Source organism: Anser anser (genome assembly GCF_964211835.1).
Source record: "Anser anser genome assembly, chromosome: 16".
Taxonomy (NCBI): domain Eukaryota; kingdom Metazoa; phylum Chordata; class Aves; order Anseriformes; family Anatidae; genus Anser; species Anser anser.
The window spans coordinates 3,526,749-3,547,282 of NC_139737.1; the positions used below are offsets into that span (position 1 = coordinate 3,526,749).

The window sequence follows — 20,534 nt, forward strand, 5'->3', positions numbered from 1 at the left end:
CAGCGATGGAGGAGATCAGACCCTGCTTGTCCCTGCCTGCAGAGCTCCAAGCAAGGCTGATTTGCAGATGTGCTTCACAGACTGACTTTTATTTCTCCTTCCCAAACCTTTCTCACTCCCCTCGGTGCTCTCTCCTTCCCAGGCATGAGTGTTTGCTCTCCTGCAGGTCTGGTGGCTTGTGGACAATTATTATCTTTACTGTTGTTGTACAGCTGCCTCCGAGCTATCAATTGCCTTTGTTCAAAGGTTACCTGCCCAGATGATTTTACAACACGACTACAATGATCTGTTCCATTTTGCACTTTATACTAATGCCACAGTGGTTTTTACCAAGTCAGCGAGTGAGTAATGAAGCACTTGAGCCTATAAACACATGTTATTCTTGTTTATGATCATATTAATAGCACAATAAAATCACTGCTCACTCAAGCAGTTGCTTTCAAGAGAAAAAAAAAAAAGTTTGTTTCTTTTTTATTTCTGCATGGAAAATGGAAAGCTGAGGTTTAATTTCTGCTGGGAGCCCAGCAGCCGCAGACTCTCTAATGGGCTGTCAGTTCTGTGCTGGAGCACCACGAGCTGTTCTCTTTTCTGCATTGTGCACAGAAATCTTCAGCACGACTTGTGTGGCAGCCCAGCAGCTCTGCCTGAATGGCAAATACGGCTCAGCTGCAGGCATTTTAACTCTCCTGGCTGTTCCCTCGCGTGGCTTGGGGACACACATGTCCCCAGGTGTAGCTGTGCTCCCAAATCGGTGCTGAGGCTGACTGACGCCAGCTGAGGCCTGAGCCCATCGTGGTTATAAGAGAATGGTGGCACACCCCACCCTTTTTTGGTGCCGGTATGGATCCTGTCTGGGGATGATGGTGTGGATCTGCAAATTTTTTTCCTGGAAATAAAGTGGAATCCAGCCTGTGAGCCAGGTACAGCACTGCGATGGGGCTGAAGGGGGGTTTAGGTGTCCTGTTGGTGGTTTTGGAGTGTTCTGAAGTGCGTTGGGGAGCAGAGCTGTATTCACTTGTACTTCCCAAGCCTTGTTCCTTGCTCCTCTCTTGTGCTTTTATGGCTGTGTTGATTGTGTACCAGGCAGGAAAACAGCCTGTGCTGCTTTCCAGGTCGATGTGCTGCAGTAATTGAGTGCCCAAGCCCCTTACTTCTGCAGCAGTTGAACCCGAGCTGAATATTCAATCTCCCCATTGTATGCATAGGAGCAGAAAACAAACAGCGCTGCTCCTTTCATCGCATCGGGTGGTCCTTTGTGGAGTAAGCTTTGTGGCCAGGAGGTGGTACCCCCAAGAACCTCTCCTGTTCAGCATGAATTTACATTGAATGGCCCCAAAGCCACTTAATGTGGAGCAGTAACACCTTTTTCAAAGGGTTTCTGAAGGAGCTCCTCCTCAATGGGAGGCTTGGTGAGAAGCAGCGCGTACCAGAAAGGCCCTTGTTGAAGGCAGCACCTCCCCATAGCCTGCTGCTTTCTCCATAGGCCTGATCTTCCAAATGTCAGTAAAACTTCTGCCCAGCAGTATGACCAAGGATAACGTGCTGTGGATATGGTATGTGTTGGGCAGAAAGGATAGTAGCAGTGGTGAACTGCCTTTATGGTCAAAATTGGCAAAAAACAGCTTTATCCACAGTGCTCTAAGGCTGCTGGGACTGTAAGCATTTACTGGCCTTTTTCCTGTTCTTGCAAGCTTTTTTTAACATCATTGGGAAATATATTAGTATTGGAATTTAAAGAAAGATTATTTTTTTACAACCAGTGCTTCCACGGCAGCATTAAATGTGGCCAAGAGCTGACCTTGACTACTATGGTGTTTGATAATGTCAGGGCCTGAGCTGCCTCCAGGGCCAACCCCTCTGCTGGCATGGGGCAGCAGTGCTGAATCTTCCCCATTTACACCTCTAACCTTGTTACCAGGTGCTGTTATATTGGTGGCAGGATAAAAGAGGAGGAAGTGGGGAATTGTTATAATTCAGGCCTGTCTGTCTTGCCTCGGGTGCAGAGCTAGCTGCTTTGTGGTGTGAAAGGAGCACTCAGCTAGGGACGTACACCTGGGGAAAAGGGTGGATAGAAAAAAGACTGCCTCTTCTTCGTTTCTTCCTCCAAATGAAGCAAGTGGCTTAAAGCAATCAGTGATGGAAATTTCTAGTTGTGGTCCCAGTCTCACCTGTGCTTGCATCTGCCCTGCTCCAGGGCAAGGTGTGGGACTGGGACTGCCCCAGAGGCTGGACAGGAGGAGAGGAGAGGTGGGCGCAGATGGATGTAGTGCAGGGGCCCTTTGTTGCTGTCGCTTCAGGTGTTGGCATCATCCTTCCCATCTGTTCACTCTTCGCTCGTAATAAAAAAGAATAGCTCTGGCTCGTGGAATGAATGGAAATGATGGGCATTTAGCTGTAGGAACCTGTTATTAACACCTGACAGTGGAGCAGTACTGATGCTCCTTTTTTTTTCCTGCTCTGGCCTTAGCAAGGTAGGAAAATAGTACTGGAGAAATCACCGTGCTGTGCGAGCAGGACTAAGGTGAGGTGGAATTGGCCGCGTTAATCATTTACCTCGAGGCCAATGGAGGCTGTAACAGGCATTCTGTGTATATAGGGATCTGCAAGCATAAATGTTCGATGAGGAAGCCGCTGCACAAAGGGCGCTGCAAAGCGGCCTTTTGGGGAGGCAGTTTGCTCAGATCCACCTTTGTTTGCTTTGCGGGAACGTGGCCCTGTGCCATGGTGCTCTGTCACCAGCGGGGCTGTCACCGTGGGACAGAGTGGATGGGGACCATGGGACAGCTACCACTCCTGGGCCTGGCCTTGACAGCTCTACTCCCTGATTAATAATGCTCAATGCCGAACGGGAGTGGAGAGCTTTCACAGAGGGCAATGGTTCCTGCTGAGCATTTGGGCATAATGATAATGTTTGAGTGTCTCTTCAAGGAAATTCACCAGGAAGGGTGTAAGCTTGTTTTTCTGCCATCCTACAGTGCTTAAACCTTACTATATTGTGGATGTTTTCTATGTTTAATAATACAGCTACAAAAAGGCTGGAGTTTCAGTTCCACTTGAGATTCACTAGGTTCTTGGATGTAACTGAACATGTCACAATTGTTTTCATTCCACTGTCACATGTGATAAGCACAGGCTGTTGTTCCTCCATAACCCTGTTCATCCCAGCCAACTGCAACTCAAACCTCACTGCCTTCAGCTGGGTGCAGTGGTGCTCCAGCAGATGGCCCAAAATGGGCCTTCTCCAGGAGCAAATCCTTCCTGCACTGAGATGTGCTGTCCCACAAGAGTCTGTAGAAAGCTCATGACAAAAACAAAGGGTAGGGGGATGCTGTTTTTGGACCTGTTTCTCTTGGTGCGTTCCAGAGGTAGAGCCAAAATCCAGCCTTGCATCCATATAATAGGGTCTATTAGCACAAGCCTCGTGTGCCAGCTTTGCTCTGTGCTCTGCACTCAGGGAAATGTACCTGCAGTGTCTGTGGTGCCCTGGACAGCCCCAAAGCACAGAAATGCCCTGTGGCCTCTCCTAGAGGGGGCTGGGGTGCCAGTAAACTGCTCCTGAAGTCCATGTCCCTGCAGGAAAACTGGCCTCATCAGTATTCCCTGGGCAGGTTTTGCTCCACACCCAGGAGTGATTGGCAGTGGCTTGAGGTTTGCTTTTAAATCACACAACTTTGCCTCATATTAAAACAGGATTAGAAAGGATTTAGCAGTTTAAAGTATTAATAATGGATAACTCATTTCCGAGCAGCAAGTTTTAATAAGTGTGCCTTTTTGGATGGGCTCTGCTTTGAGGTCACTGACTTTGACATTGCTGCTTGCCCTTATGTTTGGATAAAGAAGCAGGGTTTGTCCTCAGGCTGTATACTTTCCCTGCTGCATGGGGCTGCCATGGGCATCCTTGTTTCAGAGCTGTCATTCACTTTGAAGAGTGAATGGCTGTAAACCAAAGAGAAGAGCCCATCTGCCCCCATCACCTTGAGGTCTCGTGGTTGGGAGTGCATGAGCAGCACCCTGGGTGCTTGTGGCAGGCAGTGCGTGGCCTGCCCTTGTCCCCTACCATGGGATCCTGTACCTACATCTGCCCGATAAAGCTGCGGAGGAGAAAAGCATTGCCTCGCATGGTTGTGGTGCTGGTACTCTGCAGGGATTGCAGACACTGGTTTGAGATGCTGTCCTCAGGAGCACCAGGCTTCACAAGGTCTCTGTGCTTGCAGAGTGTTCTGTCTTGATTTTTTTTAAGTCTGTGGTTGCTCTGAAATGAAGATACCTCTTGGCTTTTTCCTTTCTGGCTTGGTTTTCCTTTCTGGCTGGGTTCGTGCATCACCAATCATTTTAGTTACAGTGGTGTCAATGGGGCTTGTAACATAACCACAAAATCAGTTACATCTGGAGTCTGTTGAGCGAGGTCACTGGGGATGGAGTTTCTTTTGTTTTCTAAAGGCAGTCTGAATAAATGGCAACCAAGCCCTCTTGCATTTGTGGGAGGCAAAAGCCAAAAACAAAACCACAACAGTATCCATGTTTTTCAGTTAAAATAGCTGTCATCTGCTCTTGTAATAAAATTCAGTTTTATGTTTTTTTAAAGAAAAGCAGGCTGGGGATCAGTCCATCATTAGTAGGAAATTGGTTTGGGTAGAATACGAATCTACTTATCTCCTCATCAGAAACCAAATCTAAACAAAAGCAGAATCTGATTGAAAGTTTATAAGCTTTTTAACTGAGTATTTGAATGCTTCTGAATTTCCCACTAGATTCTGAAGTAGATTTTTTAATTTCATTGGTTTCTTAGTCCTGCTCAACCAGAAAACTTGAGGACTTCCTTGGAAGACTGACACGCATTTTAACCACTAATGTCTTTTTGAAGAGGTACAATTGGGCCGCAGAAAACACTGCAGGCAGGTTATTTTTCCACCCTGGGACAGGCTGGACAAACGTGTTAATTCATAAAGCATGCTGTGTTCCTGCTAATTGCCAGCCTGGGTCTAGGCTTCAGCCAGCTCCGAGTGTATCCTCAGAGCGGAGGCTTATCTCATGAGCTTCCTGAGTCTGCAGAATTGAATGAAAGTCTCACCAGGAAAAGTGGTTTGTTTTGCTTTTAGTTTGTTTTGTAAGAAAGCTGAGAGTTTCCCTTCCCAGCCAGGTCTGAGTGACCACTGAGAAGCTCACATGCTTCAGTGCTTCAGATCCTCAGGCACTCCAGACTCCTGAATACTACATTAAAAATAAATAAAAATTAAAAAAAAAAAAAATCCAGCTCCCCATTTTAAATCTTCCATTGAAATTGAGTTTTAGATATAATTTGGAAAGAAGCTGTGAATGCACAGTCCTACCAGTTGATTTCCTTCCCTTTCCCAGAGATTTTTGTGCCAAGGTGAGGTACAAGCACAGAATTAAAAATCAAACATCTGGATAGAGACTTGGCAGTTGGATGGTTTCATTACACAGGGCTGTAAGACTGTTTGGGCATTTGGTATACCTGGAGTCAGGTTCAACAGTACAATTTCATTTGTTTAAACAAAATCTGCAAGAAATCCCCCAAATGATAAACATTTGGGGATGAAGATAAATATCAGCATTGCAGCTAAAAGTTTCTCCTGATTTAATACTTAGTTACATCATCACATGCAGTGTGCTGCTTGAGAATAAATGCAGGAAAAAAAAAATCCAAAGAAACCAAAGGTGTTTGACGAGTCTTTGCAATTAAACTCTGGTAAAATGTTTAATCTCCAACTTCTGGGCTTGGTTCCCTGCATCTGTACCCTGTGGTGATGGGGACGCTTCTTGGCATCATCCTCATGTAAGTGGCCATTTGTCATGCTGTTCTGTTGGTGATGGAGCTGAGCTGCAGTGTGGCAAAGTGACTTGACAAAGGTCCATTGGGAGGTCGGTGGCAGGAATGGCCCCAGATTCTGGTCTCTGGATTTTGTCTTGGAATTTTTTTTTAAATAAAGTGAAGCTTGGCTTGTGTCTGAGAAATGTGGTCACTGGTGGGGTCAGCCTGTGGGGTAGCCCTGGTGGTGGAAGCAAGTCTGAAAACCTGTCCTGGCCCCTTCTGCACTCCCAAAGCTCACTTGCTCTGTAAAGACCCATAAGACAGTTATATCAGGGAGATGATACCCAAACCAGGGCCTCATCTGCGCATCTAAAAATCCTGTACAGGTAGATGTGTAGTATGTTAAATTATTCCCTACTGCATGGGCTTCCAATCCTGTCTTGCTCCCTAAAAAGAAATAATTTCAGGCAACAAAGGTCCTCCATTTCAGAACAAAGATTTTCTTGGGGAGTGGGGGGAAATAAACTAAATTTGGAAAACACTTAATAACAAAGTTGCCTTAATTTAACAACAGCTTTTATTAGATTGCACTTGTCCAGCGAGATTAATGGCCGTTTTCCTTTGAAACTCTGGGAGTCTTTCCTAGACACTGGGAATAAGTGGGCTCCTTCAAATGTTCTGCTTCCTACAGGATTTACTGGTGAAAGATTTAATACAATTCAGCACAAACATTTTAACCTCTCCATCTAAAATGCTGAATTCAACCGTTTCCTGAATGTGTATAATTTAAAGGCTTGTGTTTTCCTGTGTCATGCTCTCTGAAGCATTTTATGTCGCCTTGCTCCTATTGACTCTTTTAAGAAAACACTGCATAAGTATACAGTCACTTTCAGATAACTCCGATGTTTACTTTATGAATGAAGGAGGAAATTGAATACTCAAATAAAGTTATGCATGTGAGTGCCAGAAGCTAACTGCCCTCTTAAATTTGCTTGTCTTCTTGAAAGAGCCTTTAAATACAATTTATGATGTAAAGAGACTTTCCGCAGAGCAGAGGAGAATCTCCGCTGTCTTGGTTATAAATGGATGCTCTCAGCGGGGATCTCCCAGCCAGGGATGCTCACAGGGCAGGGACAAATGCTGTGCCTCCCGGAGCTTGCGTGTATCCCATTCGTCTGCTGTGGGATGCAAATAAACAAGCTGCTGCCTGTTTGTCTTGTAGTTAGTAACACAGGCAAGGCTACAAGTAGATAGAAAATGAAATGATGGTTTCTAGCAGGGTGTAAACACTGCTGTACTGAACTTCAGTATTAGGTTTGGATTTTACAACTGGGGGAAGTGGCATGTGGCTGCCTGTGTGAGCAGTGCCGTTTGCTGTCCTGCTTCTCCTGCCTCTGGTTTGGAAAAACGTGCTGGGTTTGGGTTTAGGGGTGTACCTCAGGTCAGCCCCTAGCGAGGCTTGCCTCTCCAACATTTTAACAACAGAGGTAATTGCTTTTTCCTTAAAATAGTTGGTATGTATTGTTAAATTTGTCCTGAAGTAAAAAAATAAACCCATTCCCCAGTGAATTCACCCTGCGGGCTCCCCCAGCCTTTTTCCCCCCTCCCCTTTCCATCAAGAGAGCATCTCCCAGGATCTCACTGTGCCATGCTAATGAATTGCCGCAGTAATGGGGATATAATTGACATGTTAACTGTCCTTGAGCCGGGGAGATTATGGGATGAACACCATGGGAAGGCACATGTGCCTGGTTTGGCTGCTGCAGGCTGGGCGTGTGCCAGGGTGCCAGAAGGGCTTGGCCGCGGCCACCCCGCGCAGCGTGCGGCTGGGCTCCTCGGCTCATCCTTTGGCACGGGGCTCCTCAGGTCCACATCCAAGTACAACACTTGGACTTGTATCGCTTTATTTATGGAAAGAGGAAAGGTCTGAGGCCCTCCGGGTCCCGTTGGCTGGGGTTTGATTGCAGGATGAGGCCACGGGGTTTACTTGCTCTCGTGGGTCCTGTCGGATGTGAAAGCTTGCTGGCCTTTGGCTCTTTGCTCCTCCTCGGCTCGGATACCAGATCTGGCTCCTCCTTGGAGGAGAGTGACTGAAGAGCCTGTTGCTCTTGTCTGACATCTGTATACAGGAGCAGGGCATCGGGCCAGACCCTGTTTTAGGCACCAGCCTTTGAGCCAGGGACTGGTCTCTGCCACCCTGGAGCCTGGGCAGGGGCTGGTGGTATTACCTGTAATGGGCTACTGGGGGGAGCTGCTGCCAGTGCGAATCCACTCTGGTTTGTTCCAGTTCAGAGGGTTCTTATGACTACTTATTAGCCTTGGAGTATTTGATTTTCTTTCCTTGAGGATTCAGCTTGTGGTTTCATGCTACTGCATCTCAGTCTGCTCCAAGAAGGAGTCGCTTGTCGCCGTGACTGAAGGGCTTGGGTGCTGCAGGTCCAGCAGCTTGAGATGGAGCCTTGGATGCTGGCTGAGGATGCCTTGGATAAATGCTGTGGATTTGGAGGGTTGAATCCAGTTGTGGCTCTGAGCTGCCCTGGAGCAGGGTGAGCTCAGGAACATGTCTGTTGGGGACAGGGAGAGTGTCTGGCTTCCTGTGCCTTGTTCTGCACCCAGAAAGGGGAGCAGCGAGGCTGACTTTTCCCTCTAGAGCCACTGCCCTGTGCTGCAGGGAAGCTGTTATTGGCACAATGAAGTGTGGGTATAAGCACTTCCACACCTCCTGTGATTACGCATTAAAAGGTGAGATCCCTGTAAACAACTCAGGTAGTTGAGCAAGTGGAAAATAAGCAGGAACCCAGGTGAGCCTTTGACCTCGGGCAGAGGAGGAGGAGGGTCTGGAAGGCAGAGGGGTGGGAAGAGGTCTGGATTTGCATCCAAACTCCCCTTTGGTGCCACTTCATCTCCCCACCACCTCCGTGTTTTCCATGGGCCTTTCTGTCAGAAGCCCAGCAATATTTTAGGATGCCAAGGAGGCTCAGAGCCCAGATATCCAAAGGAGTAAGGGTTCCAGACATCCCTTCCCTTCCCAAAGTCACAAATACTGTGTTGGAGCCGGGATGTGCTCAGGGCTGTGTGGCAGGTGAAAGCAGCCCTGTGAGGCAGGCAGAGGTCACCCACAAGGTCCAATCTGTCCCCCCAGCACAGGCTGCACCACCAACAGGATCCCTATCGCACGCTAATATTGGATTATGATCGTGAGACTCCACAATGTCATGCTGATAACAGCGCGATTTTTCCCCTGTATGAGCCTGTTTCATTTTAACACGTAGGTATGTCAAGTGAAGGGAATATTTTCCCTTCTGCATCAGACTCCAACTTCACCAAGGTCGGTCACAGGAGCATGTGCGCAAATGTCAGGGCTGGCAAGGAGTGCAGCTGGGGGTAGGGGGCCCTTTGGAGGCTGTAGGGAAAGGAAGGTGTCCCATGGACAGTCCTCAATGGGAAGGGGATGCTGTGGGTCAAAAAGTGGGGAAGGAAAGGCTGACATTGAGATGTGCTGACAGAGCTGCCTGGTTCTGCATTTCAGATCTTACTGCAAGAACAGTTAAATCATAAATAGTTACCAGCTTCCCCAAGCTTAGCCAGGCAATGCTTGTAGGGTAGGCTGTAAGAACAACATCCCTCGCTTGCTCTGGTCCTTCTGACATCAGGAAGAGCTTGGCATGGCATGGGAACATACATGTGTCCATTTACCCTGTCAATGACCAGTGTGAGGTGCTTTGAAGGCAGAGCTGGACCAAGAGGTGGTGGTGGAAGCAGCTTATCTGGATGAATGACAAGGCTCCCTTACAATTCTGTATAAGAACTTCTACCAGAAACTGTTGCTTTGACAAAATACCCTGGGGACTAAAACATAGAAAGCTGCTTCCACTTGAGCATGACTTGCATGCAAAGTGCACCCCTAAGCCAAGTCATCTTTGAGGACGGAGAGGTGGGAGTCATCTGAAAAGGAAAAATAGTGACAAAAGAACTGCTTTTTCTTGGGAATTCTATTGTCCAGGGTCAGTTCCCATGCAGGCAATACAATTGCCCTCTTGCCCTTCAAGGGGGTCCCTGTAGGAGAAGACACAGTGGTACCTGAGGAAGTGCAGCAGCCTCCCTTGGGCTGAGCTCTAATTAACCTGAATTAAATTGCACAAATACATCACAGCTTGTGTTGCCTGGTCACTTCCCAATGAAAAAACATTTTGAAACCTCTGAATCCATATGCATCCACATCAATATTGTACACTAAAATGTCAGAGTGGACAATAGCAACTAAAAATAGGCAAAGACAGGATTTGACTATAATATTTTTAAACTAGGAGGATGGCGAAGTTATATATAGTGAATACAGAAAAATGGGTCTAGTTGTTTCAGCAAGGAAGACAAAGTATTTTTGTTAGCTGTATGTGGGTTTGATGCAGGTATAATTTCAAAGCCAGTAACCCTTTTGGGGCACTGCCTCTTGCTGCGCTTCCCCTGGGGCTCTGTGCTTTTGGGGTTATGTGCAGTGCGTAGGCATCCCGGGGGAGCAAATGCTGACTGTGCTGTGATTTTAGCCCCCTCTTCAGTTTGTTATTTAACTGAGTAGGGGATGTTGTGGAGGTCAGGGCTCTGATCACAGAGGCAGGGTGGAAGCAGCATGTGCATCAGCTGCTGCTTTCAGCTCCTTGGAGCAAGGCACTGGCAGCTCCTGCCTTCACCTTTTGCTTTCCAGTTTGTGCTGGGCTCGGCAGGAAACCTCCTTGCCAGGCTGCTCCTTGGAGGGGAAAGGAGACTTGAGGCTGCTGCTCCCTCTGCTGACTCTGGCTGAGAGCGAAGTGCTCAGCCCAGGGCAAAGCCCCAGGCCTGGAGCCCAGGCAGCACCTGGTCCCTAGCAGGTACCTGTGCCTGCAGACACTGTGTCTGCACCTCGGGCTGTGAGTAAAGCTCTGCCCACCTCCTGCTTTCCTCCTGCACCTGACCTCGCTGTGTGCTTCTCCCCAGGGGCAGAAATCCCAGTGCTGGAGTTGCTGCTTTGGTGAATGTTCAAAGGAGCAGTTTTGCATTGCATCAGAAGCAAATGAATAAACATCAAATACAGGGGGGTTGAGTAGCTGTTCTTTCTTTTATGCATCCGTGACAAAGTGTGCGATTTTTATCAAGGAATATCTCAATGATAAAAAAAAGTTCGGTTAGGACCTGTTCTTGAACCAAAGAAAACTTTGCTGTTGAATTTAATGGGAACATGTTACAGTTTGCAATCTGCAGCTAGAGTTCTTTGCTTTTTTTTCCCTGTACGTCTCTTTAATCCTTTAGCAACTATGTATTTTCCAAAGAGGTTTTCTGTATGTCCCAGGGGCATAAAATCACAATGGGAAAGAAGTGCTCCTCATAAGCTGTGACCGACTGCAATCTCCTTCCAAGCCTACTGGTAACACCCTGTGGATATTTGCTTCTCCAAGATTAGAGGAACAAAGCAAGAAGAGAGCAGTGTTCCATTATGGTCGAGCATATAATATTGTGATTATTACTCATGCCCCTCCGAATAATTAATCATTTAGTGTGTTATTTGAAGACAAACAGGGCCTTTGGTTCATTATCGCTTATACATACACAGAACTGGAGTCACATCAGTGCTGTCAGACTTGGTTAATCCCTGCCTGGGTTTTGTACATGTCTGGGTATCTGAATCATGTACATGGCAAATGATCTACTAATATGTTTGCTCCACCAGTTTGTTCATATGGAGCCAAATATATGAAAGCATTCAAGCTCCGGAAAGTGCAGATATGGTCCTAATGGAGTTGACAAAGGCACCTAATGTTAGAGGTTGTGGAAAAAAAGGGTTGCTGACGAAATGCTCTTTTTCTTTTTAAGTATTTTGTTTGGATTTTTGATTTTTTTTATCCTGCTCAACATTTTGAAGTAGGTGACTAGAAAGGAATAGAAAGGAAGTCAGGAAAACTGAGTTCTACTAAAATATTTTGGGGGAAAAAAAATGTTAATTTAAACTAAAGCAGAGGGAAGGAGTGATAACTAAGGTTCAGTGTCTTGTGGTACCCAAGAATGGGAGCCAGACAGTGAGCTGCTGCTCAGCCAGTCACTGTGATGCTGCAGTGGTGGAATAAATCAGGGCAGCTGCCCAGTTATCCAGGCAGCCCCCATGTGCAGTAATCCTGCCTGCTCTGCCAGGGCAGCTGCCCTCATCCTGCCTCTCGACACAGAAGCCCTTCTTACATTGTTGGTCTGAAAACACGGGCCATAAATTTTAGAATAGAAGCCCTGCATCCTTTTTTCCTCTGCTTGTCTATATGACTGCCTGTTCTCAGGCTCAGCACTTGGAAGACTTCACTTTAAGACTGTAACATTTTGATTACAAGTGATATAAAATGCAGTTTGCTTTATTTCCTAATTAATGACAGTACATAAGGCAACAGTAAACTCAATTGCTTCCAACAGCTTTTTATATTCACTTCGAGGCATTTGCAGAAATATGACTCTTGTACCCAGCAAAATCTTTCCTTGACCAGATGTAGAAGGAAAACACTTTTATTGGCTCCATGATAATATCACTAAAGAGGAAACAAGCTATAAAAATAAAAAAACCAACACTGAATTTGAGAGTTGCTAAACTAAAAGATATAGAAACAAATACAGAGTAGATAATAAGGCCTTTTACTGATAGTGGTGTCCTGTGTAAATAATGCAGACACACTGAATAAGTCCCTCTGCAACGAGACTCATTAGAAATACGTACCTCGGCCCCAAGCAATTACTTTGATTGCTCCTTTGCTGCTTTTCACAATAAATGTCCGCAGACCCACCGGGGCTGCAGCCATTTTGCTGGCTGCATGTCCTTGCAGATATATGGCCGTACTGAAAACAGAAGTGCAATGTATTTCCCACTCAGGATTGCAGGCTCGTTGCTTTATAGATGAGCTCTTGGGAGAAGTGCTAGCCCAGGATAGATTAAATGAGCCCATTCACCAACCAAGCATCCACTTCCTTAGGGAATGAGCATGGCCAAAGAATATATTGACCCATGGCTGCCTGGCACATAGATCCTACCTTGGGTTTGAGTCTGAAAAGGGTGAGATGCTCCTGAATTGTAATGAAATCTGTGTAGACCTTGCCTCCCTAACCTCCAGAGCCCTTCACAAAAAAAGTTGTTTAATTTGATTTTTTAACTTTTTTTAGAATTAAAGATATTGGGTTGGCACCCTGACAACTCACCAGTAGTTTTTTTTTTAGAAATGGGGGAGAGAACTATGTCTCCCTGGAGCACAGAAATTAAGGTCCTGCAGCTCCAGGTAGGAGAATCACATGCCTCCAGGGGGTAGCATGGGCACCAGGAGCTCAGACCCAGCTCAGAAAGCACCCAATAAGGGCATGATTATGCCTTGTGCCATCCAGACACAACAGGACGGGGAAAAAGGACATTTCAGAAGAAATCTAAGAGTTTAGTTGAAAGATATGCTGGTGGGTGGCTCAGCTCCACCAGCTGTTGTTTATTGCTTAGTGTCAAGTCCTAGTCTGGGTGGTGGGGTGTTAATAAACAGAAGGCATCATTTTGAGAGGCTGCAGCAGTGGTGGTTTTTAGCTGTTGGATCACCTTTGACAGCTTCTTTGACTGGCATAGGGCCCTTGTAGAAAAGTTGCCATCAGCTCATCAGGAACACCAGCAATCCCCTCCTCAAGTGATCTTTCTGGAAAATAAGAGCTACATGTTGTTTTTATATGCAAAACAATAGGACAGAGCTAGCTGCTCTCATTTAAATGAGAGGGGTATAAGATTCAGGTGTTGGTCACGCAGCCAGATTTAATGAAGGAAAATGGAAATATTTTGAATTGTCATTCTTAGACAAAGACATCTAACCTTGCCTTGCAGAGGTGTAGTACAAATACCCACGCTTCAAAGAACAATTCTCCTGTGGAAGCTGCATGTGCAGAAATCTAGAGAAGGTTTTGACTGAAAGGTGAGAAATGAAGCTAAATTTCCTAAGGTAAATCTTCTTTCATTTTCCTCATTTTAAATATTTTGGCTGGGGAAGGTATAACTAAGAAAAAACCATGGGTGAATACATCCTTTGGCAGCATCATAGGGTAATAACAAAAGCAAGCTGAAAGCCAGTCAGTGAAAATACATACACTGAGGACACATTTGCCTCTATGTTTGTAATGTACATCAGTAATCTGAAGGTAAAGAGATAAATGATACCAGACAAGCAGAAAGACTAAAGCTAACTTGGAGCCATAAAATTTCATGGTAGCATGGAGAAAGATGAGCAGTGGAAGTCGAGATTGAACAAGGCAGTCAAATAGTAATTGCTTGGAAGTTATAGTAACCCCCCTTTCTCTCCTCTTAATGTCTCAAGCTTCCTCTTTCCTCTACATGTTTTATGGAGTGGTTGGACAAAGCCATCCCAAAGCCTTTCTCTAGCAGAAGCAGGGCAGCTGCTATGTGTCCAGCTTCTGAAGGCAACTCTTACTTTGTTGTGACCGTCCTGCTATGGAAAAGGAAAGAGGGACATCTTTGGCAAGGGTGGAAAATGGGATCCCAGATACAGGAAAGCATAAAAATATATATTGAGAAAATTGAAGTGAAAGCCGAGAGCTAACATTTCCTCAGGTCCTCTTCCTTTGCAACAGTGTAATCCTTACAAATGAATTGGAGCATGTATTTGCTCAAAAGAGTTAATCTTTATTAACAGCCCCAGAATGCCCTTCAGCTCATGTACAACCTGGTTCAAAGGTTTTCAAGAAAAACAACATACCATAAACCAAAGGGCAGCGCTAATTGGAAGCAATGTAAAGTCTTTGAAAACAGTAATACCCTCCTTGTGGGTTAATAACCGGAAATTAAATTTCATGTATGTTAGCATAACCCATCATAAAGCACCAGGTGAAGTAAGGGGCACAGGCAGAAGGGCAGGGTTCAGAGCATGCACAGTCGCTGTCATGCAGTAACCCCAATTCCTTGGCCAGAGTCAGGGCTTCCAGAGGATTAGTCTTCAACCTTGATCACCCTGGCTGAAGGAAACGTTTTGCACGGTGTAGCCCATGTTGCTGCTTTGGTGGTAGAATAAGGCTGGAGGCTCCTTGTAGAGGAGGAACATAAATCTGGCTGTCCTCAGGCAATGACAGATGTTTGTCCTGCTTGTGTCCTGGTGTGTGGAGCCCAGCGGTGGCAGAGCATTGCTGTGACTTGTCCCTCCAGTTTGATGTTCCCCCCCAGTCCAGTGCTCGCGGGTCACTGGTGACCTGGAGGAGTGCTTCAGATGACCTTGAGGGCTTGCCTCCTGCACTGGATATGCAAATGAAAGTCGAGTCCTATCAAATGAATAGAGTTTCAATGTTAAAATGTCATGAAATAGAGTGGGTACAAATGCATGCTGGGATTGAGTTAGCTAATAATGGCACTGCCTGAAATGGAAACTCGGCTAATATTTGGACTGCAGGGTGTGTGTCTCATAAGGAAACGGCTTAATCTGGAAAAGGAGGCAGAAGCACAAGGTCAGATCCTTGCTCCTCAGCCCTCATTTCCTCTTTGGGCTGCATTGGCTGCCCAGAATCTGCCAAGGAGTCAAGAAGATGTCCCTGAGGCCAATCTCTGGGATGTCTCTCACTGGGAAATCCCGTGGTGCCAAACCCAACCCAGCCCAGGGTACTGGTGGCTGCTGGGGGTGGGCACCAGGCAGGGACACCAGGGAACCTCTCAGGAACATCTTGCAAGTAACGCAGTCCTGAGGAGATGGATCCTGCCCAGAAGTTGTCCTGACTCTGCACAATGTAACCAAGTCACCTGTCGGTCAAGCTGGCCCTCAGGCAGATCACAATGTCTGGGTGGAGATACCACCATGTATTGTCTGCTTGCTGGGGGCTCAGTCTAGACTAAGCAGAGAGGTGGCCTCAGGCATGTACGGGGCCTGCGAAGGCACCTGCAGTGCCCTTTGTAACTCGCTAGAGAAACGTGCTGTTATTTCCTTCATTTCCAGCTATTGGTGGTTAAGGCAAAGTATGGGAAAGCCTGAAAGCCAGTGTATGCCTAGGCAAGACAAAAACACCCCAAGTACCGCATGGGCTGTGGGAAGGATGGTGACAACAGGAAGAGGAATGACTTTGTGGCTACAAACCATGACCAGGCCCTTCCACGGCTCTGCTCACAGCAAGCTGCTGGTGCTCGGGGTCTATTTTATTTTTGCCTGTCACTGTGTTTGTGAGACTTTTTGTCTGTAGGCCTCTCTCCCACTGAAGCCATCCATCACTGGCGCTGACAGAGGTTCCTGCTGCCTGAAACGGCCAGGAAGACTCAGTGGAGCCAGAACCTCAGGGGTCAAGTCCAGGTTGTCGTGTCTGAGCGAAGGCTGCTCAGGATATACGTGGCCCGACATCATGTTTGGAAGGCTGCGAAGGACCGAGAGGGAGGAGGAGGAAGGATAGGATGTAATCTTTCATCCTGCAAGCAAGCATGTGGAGTGGGAATGTTTCTTTTTGCTTGGGTTTCGAAACAAATGCTGCTGCCAGTGGCCTGGCTCTGGGTGGCTGGAGAAAGGGAGTCCCCAGCATGGGGAAGGAGTGGCCAAGGTCTCCACGGCCCTGCCTCGGCCCTCCTGTGAATTTGCTCCTTATTGCTGGCTACAATACAAAGGCAGAAAATGTTGGGCACAAGGTGCTGAACTCAGTGGTGGCTCTTGTGTGGAAGAAATGGGAGTAGGTCTAAATGCCCCTTGCCCAGTGGTTAGGCCCAGTGCCTACATGCAAGCTGAAGAAGGCGGCCGTATGCTATGTGTGGCTCCAAACAGCAGCTCGGCCCTGGGCACAGCCAGAGCCGGCGAGCACCCAGTCACGCTGCATTGTTTCAACACATTTACCTAATTAGTTTATCAAGAAATGTGTTTGGCCTCGTCTGATACTCGGGAAATGCTGTCTGTCATTTGCAGGCATCCTGCGGGGCCCTGGGGAGCTGACAGACCCTGGCTCCTTCCTATCTCTCCTTAACTCCGTTTGCTGGGCCTATTTCCCATTACTTTTTTTTCCATGTAGCACTCCCTCACCATTTTGGGATTAAAGTAATAGATAACACTATGCCTAAAAGAAGACTGTGACGGGTAGAGGCATAACATGAGTAAGAACTGGGAAGAATATCTGGAAAAACGTGCAATGAATGAAGGTGTGGGAATTTGAAATATTTTTATACCTTTCCAACTAAATTCTCTGCAGCTTGGAGCCTATTCATAGAAGTGAAGATGAAAGAAAAATGACTAGTAATGGATAAAATATTCATTTTGTTTCCTTCTGGGCCTGCTTTATCCAGTAGGAGCAGAAGATGCTGTTACCCCTTACAATGTGAGTGTACGAACCCAGCCAGAAGCCAGTTTTGGTGGATAAAACATAATTGCAGGGCTCTCCCCTGCTCTGCTCTCCTCTCAGCCAAGCTAACAGCAGGCTCTCAGGCAGCGAAGAAGCTGGCACTCACGGGTATTAACCTACTGTGTCTGGTCTTCTGGTTCCTAACAGCCAGTTAATTACAAGCTGGCAAAATCCCATGGTACCTTAACTGATGTTTCATGGGCTTAATGACTTTTTCAGCTCCATTCATGTCTTGGGCTCAATTAGATGGAGGCAGCAGTGTGATGCTCACCCAGCAGCCAGCCTGCTGCCTGGCACTGCTGCCACAGGAGCAACCTCCTCACCTGGGCGAGGCTGGGGCAAAAAGGGTCTGAAAAGGGTGACTCAAAAATCAGTTCTCGATGAGGTGGGCTTGATACAGATACACCTGTATTGGAATGAAAGTTTCAAGATAAAATTTAATTTCTGCAAACAGCAGAAATATGCAATAGTATGGCTTTTTCTCTCCTGATAACCACCTATTGCTGTTAAGTTAAACATGGCTCAGGGGAAAAGTCTTATTTTGCTTAGTGCCTGGAGTAGGACCAGAAGAGGCGTTTTCAGATTAGTCAGCTCTTCACAAAGCATATTTCTCCTGAAGGAGTCTGTGTGTACCTGCGTGGGCACCCTCTGCTATAGCATCGGGGACCTGTCAGCCATCACATAATCGTAATGTTTTGGTCTCCCTGCAGGCATGTTCCTGCTCCTGCAGAACCAGCTCCAAGGAGAGGCAGGAGAGCTCAGTACAGACCTACAGCTTCAGTGTGCAGCCTCCAAAATCCTGTGAGTACTTCTGCTGGTCCTGAAAGGGTTTCCTTATTTCTAATACTATTACTTGGAGCTCAGGCTTGTGGATGTATCACTTCACCTGGTCAAGCCACTGCAGTATCTGCTGAACAGCACAATGATCAGCACAATGCCAATGCTAAACAGCTGATTTCCATGAAAATGGTGTAAAGCACTTCAGTAAGCAGGTACATTTAAGAAAGCATAAGTGATCTGCTCAAGCCAGCAGCAGAGATGTCAAAGCTGCATTCAGGTGGGTCTGTCTGGTGCTTTAGGATGTTGCCATTATGCATCTGCCTATCGCTGGTGGACTGGAGAAAAAAACATGTTTAAGAGCTGCTGTTAAATTCTTGATTATATTGATGGTAACACAGGGCAGTAACTCAAGGTACCACAACAGCTTTTTTGTCTTCAGTGTGTTTAACCCCCCATGCTCATTAGGAACCTTGTGTATTGTGGTTTTGCCACCCTGCTTCCACTGGTGACCTAGAACCGTGCCCTAAACCAGACGCAAGACTCTGGATCTCATCCATCCCCAAAGTGGTGTCTTTCTCTCCCTGCAGATTGATGTAATTCCGCTTTTCCTTGTTGGGATTAGGACAAGCATGCTCGCAGGCTCCCGTTATCACAGTGGAGGTAACGCGGGATGGAGCGAGGGCAGGCAGTGCTGAGTGATCTTTGCCAGGTACCCAGCTGGCGCTGCCAAAGCGCGCGGGGCTTTCCTCCAAACGCTTCCACCGCAGGAGAAACGTGTCTTCTGCTGCCAAAGGTCTGGGAATGTCACTTAGCCTGGGGAAAGCATGCCATCACAGCTTGACAGCCACTTCACCAGTCAGTCCAGTAACGCTCTGTGAAAACAAAAGGTTACGTGCCCCATGCCAGCAGGACTGTCTTCGCTGACAGTGGAACACGTCAGATGTCTGGCAATTCCAGGGAGCCATTCTCAGTAAGAACATGAGGAAACAGGAGTCATGAGTTACAGAGCAGTGTCCTCTGCAGTCCAAGGCACATTGACTAAACAGATGTCACATTCCTATAGCGCTTTTTAGGATAAATGTATGAGCGATATCAAAAGTCTGGTTTCCTTCCTCTTAAAAAGTTCCTTCAAAATCCAAAGTTATCTGAGTCACTTGCATCCCATTTTTTTGTTCATTTCTTTAGCAAATGAATCAAGATGGATTTTTTCTCAGCTGTCACTTAAAATATGACACCATTCCTTTGACCTACTCATATATCCTTCTTTCCCTATGGCATTATCCTTTAAGCCATGACATAAGACAAGGTAATTTCATCTCCATTTTATCATTAGGAAGCTTGTGCATTCCTTGTCCAAAAAGGCAGGAAAAAAAATGGGGGGGGGGGGGCACTGAGAAACCACTCTCTCTTAATCACAGGTCTTTAGAAGAATAAATTAACAGTTGGAGCAAGGTGGCACTTCCCACTGGCTCCAAAAAAGGTGGAAAGCAGCACGAAAGCATCACTAAACTTCCCTATAGGCCTTAGACCAACACATTTTCTGTCTGAGAAGTTGCATAGCTCTGAATAGAGCTTCTTCTTACGTAGAGAAACGTGGATATCACTAAAAAAAGGCATTTTTTTGAGTACAGTGAAATTCAGCGTGGTCGAAGCACTCTTTGAGCACTTACTCAAATTCAGAACACAGACCAGCTCCATCCAGGGCTCTGTTATGCTTTAATCAATGTTTGAAGAGTAAACAGTGGTGCCCTTGAGAAGGTCACCAGGGCTCTCTGCTTCTGCCCTCTCATGTCCTGAAGGTCTCCCCACGCTGTGCATGTGCTGCAGGTTTCTTGCTCCCTTGTGGTCCCCTGTCCGAGAGGGATGGCCTCAGTTCTGCTCTGGAGTCGTGGGTAACGTCGTTCTTGTTCCTCTCGTGTTCCCAAGGGCTAGGAACAGCTTCCACAGATGCATCCTAAGCTGTATTTGAAGGAGTCCCTTCCTTTGCTGAAGGTCCATGCCTGCATCTCAGTAACAAATGTGATGTCCACAGGGCTGTGCTGGCCTGCCAAATGTAGCACAAATTTGGCGTGAATCACTTGCCAGCAGAAAAACTTGGTGTTGTGCAACACTCGCTGATGGAGAATTAAAAACCTCTCATTAGAAAGGGTCCTAAGCTTTGTTAGATGGCACAAGAGTTACAAACAGAAGGACCTGTCCCCAAGGTGACCCCTAGGCTGTGAATACATGCTTAATTAAGTATGTAATGAAGTGACAGCCGGGATGTAACACATATATGTCTAGAAAGCACAAAGTTCTGGCTTATCCCTTCCTATATTCCCTCCAAATGGCTCAGGGGGACCACCTGGGTAGCACGACTTACTCGGAAGCACACAAGCATACATCAAGCTCATTCCCAGCTCTGCTGAGCAAGTCTGTGAAGGGCAGTTAATTAAAACACTTCGGAGAATCCAGCAATCCGGGCTGGGACCAAGAAAGGAGCCTCAGTCTGCCACCAGTGCTGTGACAGAGGAGCTGTTTGTTGCTAACTGTATTCCACGTTTCCTGAGGCTGTCATACCGCCAAACGCTGCTGGGATCCATGGGTCTTTGTTCGCAGATAAAGATGTGAACTCCCAGCTCTTGTCATAGATAACAGCACAAAG

General features: G+C 46.7%; 1 protein-coding gene across 1 annotated transcript in view; it reads left to right on the forward strand.

Moving 5' to 3' along the window:
* The first annotated feature begins 304 nt into the window (after positions 1-304).
* RBBP8NL (RBBP8 N-terminal like) overlaps positions 305-20,534 on the forward strand; it is a 64,824-nt gene continuing 44,594 nt past the window's right edge. Inside the window, exons 1-3 of the mRNA XM_083801013.1 lie at positions 305-920; positions 13,629-13,716; positions 17,821-17,911. The gene's annotated coding sequence lies outside the window, so the exon portion shown is untranslated. The remainder of the gene's footprint in view (positions 921-13,628; positions 13,717-17,820; positions 17,912-20,534) is intronic.